The following is a 2,691-nucleotide window of genomic DNA, read 5'->3' as shown; positions in this document are numbered from 1 at the left end:
CTCTCAAATGAATATCACGTGACATGACCGCTTGTGTGCCGTGTAAATGAATCTTAAAAGAGATGAAAATTGATTGATTGATATGTGGGGTTTAACGTCCCAAAACCACTATATGATTATGAGAGACGCCGTAGTGGAGGGCTCCGGAAATTTCGACCACCTGGGGTTCTTTAACGTGCACCCAAATCTGAGCACACGGGCCTACAACATTTCCGCCTCCATGGGAAATGCAGCCGCCGCAGCCGGGATTCGAACCCGCGCCCTGCGGGTCAGCAGCCGAGTACCTTAGCCACTAGACCACCGCGGCGGGGCAAAAAGAGATGAAAAGAAAATAAAAAAAATCCCCGCAACTGCATATGAGTAGCTCACGAGGGATGGGGGTAAAGAGGGATGAAACGGGATAGGCATGGAGATGAGGACATCCACATACAAAGGTAAAGAGAAGATAGATAAAGATGAACACGGTCGCAGGAGTCCGAGGACGGGATACCACTCAGCGAGAGCTTCACGGCGTCAGGAGCCGTCATTTCAGGGCTATACCAAACAGTTGATGTACATGCGATACGCTGCTTTCGCGGAGGTTCGTGACGGCAGTGGATGCAGTGATAACCGCTTGTGCTGGCGCAAGTAACACGGGTGTAATAGAACTGTTGCAAGGACCGTCGCTGTTTTGTAGCTTTCTAAGTGGCAGCAGACCTAACAGTCGTTTGCATACGGAACGTCAGCGACCACTGCATTCACAGCGCGAAAGCGAGAACGTCACATGGTTTCTTTTTCTGTATTTCACTGGCATCTGCAGTAAGCAGAAAAAGTAAACAAACTAATGCTTAACTGATGCAAAGTTGGAAACTGTCGAATCGGAAGTTTTTCAAGCGGTTGTAGAACTTCCTTCTTGGAAATTTGTGCCCAATTTTACTGATTTGGATGTTGGTTGGAAATCTTGCCTAATTAAGCAAGAAGACAGAATATACAAGCACTTTGATTTCCTTGGTGAAGCAGTCAGCAACATGTAACCTACTTGGCGTGCCATAATTGAGTGGTTTGGCATATATTTTTGAACTCTGGCTTAAGTTAACTGAAGCACTTTGTATTATTATCATTATTATCATTATCATCAGCCTGACTACGTCCACTGCAGGACAAAGGCCTCTCCCATGTTCCGCCATGTAAACACGGTCGTGTGCTTTCTGCTGCCAATTTATACCCGCAAACTTCTTAATCTCATCTGCCCACCTAATCTCCTGTCTCCCCCTAACCCGCTTGCCTTCTCTGGGAATCCAGTTAGTTACCCTTAATGACCAGCGGTTATCCTGTTTATGTGCTACATGCCCGGCCCATGTCCATTTCCTCTTGTTGATTTCGCCCCGCCACGGTGGTCTAGTGGCTATAAGGTACTCGGCTGCTGACCCGCAGGTTGCGGGATCAAATCCCGGCTGTGGCGGCTGCATTTCCAATGGAGGCGGAAATGTTGTAGGCCCGTTTACTCAGATTTGGGCGCACGTTAAAGAACCCCAGGTGGTCGAAATTTCCGGAGCCCTCCACTACGGTGTCTCTCATAATCATATAGTGGTTTTGGGACGTTAAACCCCACAAATCAATCAATCAATCAATCAATCAATCAATCAATCAATCAATCAATCAATCAATCAATCAATCAATCAATCAATCAAACTTCTTGATTTCAACTATGATATCCTTAACCCCCGTTTGTTCCCTAATCTACTCTGCTCTCTTCTTGGCTCTTAAGGTTACACCTATATCATTTTTCTTTCCATTGCTCGCTGCGTCGTCCTCAATTTAATCTGAACCCTCTCTGTAAGTCTTCAAGTTTTCTGCTCCGTAGCTAAGTATAGGCACGATACAGCTGTCATATACCTTCCTCTTGAGGAATAGTGGCAATCTACCTGTCATAATTTGAGAGTGCTTGCCAAATGTGTTCCATCCCATTCAAATTATTCTAGTCACTTCAATCTCGTGGTTTAGCTCCGCGGTTATTACCTGCCCTAAGTAGACATAGTCTTTTACAACTTTGATTACCACTTTGTATAACCATGTTATAAACCACAAGACTGACATGAAGCACGTGAAGCGATAGGTTCACAAGCAGCAGCACAGACGACAGCGATAGCGAAATTCTTCACATCTGCAAGGAGATATGATTGTGGACCATCTCCTCGAAGGGAACCCTGATGAGATGTGAAGCAGCTGTGGTGCGCACGGCGTTGACCCAGTTTGAATGGGCGTCGACGTGGGTGCTGGAAGGACGGTTTGAAGCGAAACTCGGTGTAGCGTACGCTTGCTCGAGTAAGTGTTTGTTTGAAACGCAAATATGGGAGGTGAGTTGGGTTTCATGTAAATCTAATCTAAAATAAACGAGCTGAAAGTGAGTTTACCACTCGACGTGTGGTCGAGCGTTGCGGGTGGTGGAGAGGGTGAAACGAGAGAAGTGTGTTGCGAGCGGGAGGAGGAGCCGGGAGCTGCTGCACGTGAGAGAGAGAGTGGCGTCTACGCGCAGCTGCCACTCAACCTGATTGGCACCGCTCCAACACCGGCGGTGAGGGGGTTGTGTGGATACACGGGACAGCGTTACACAGGCTAAGCAAAGAACTGCTTCGCTTCTAAAAACTGGTTCGCACGGTCATTGGGCACGCAGGCATGGAGGAAGAAAAAGAAAGGAGGGAACATTACGTC

This window comes from Rhipicephalus microplus, chromosome 4 (genome assembly GCF_043290135.1).
Source record: "Rhipicephalus microplus isolate Deutch F79 chromosome 4, USDA_Rmic, whole genome shotgun sequence".
Lineage (NCBI taxonomy): Eukaryota > Metazoa > Arthropoda > Arachnida > Ixodida > Ixodidae > Rhipicephalus > Rhipicephalus microplus.
The sequence above is the reverse complement of the archived record's forward strand: the minus strand, read 5'-3'. Positions refer to the sequence as shown.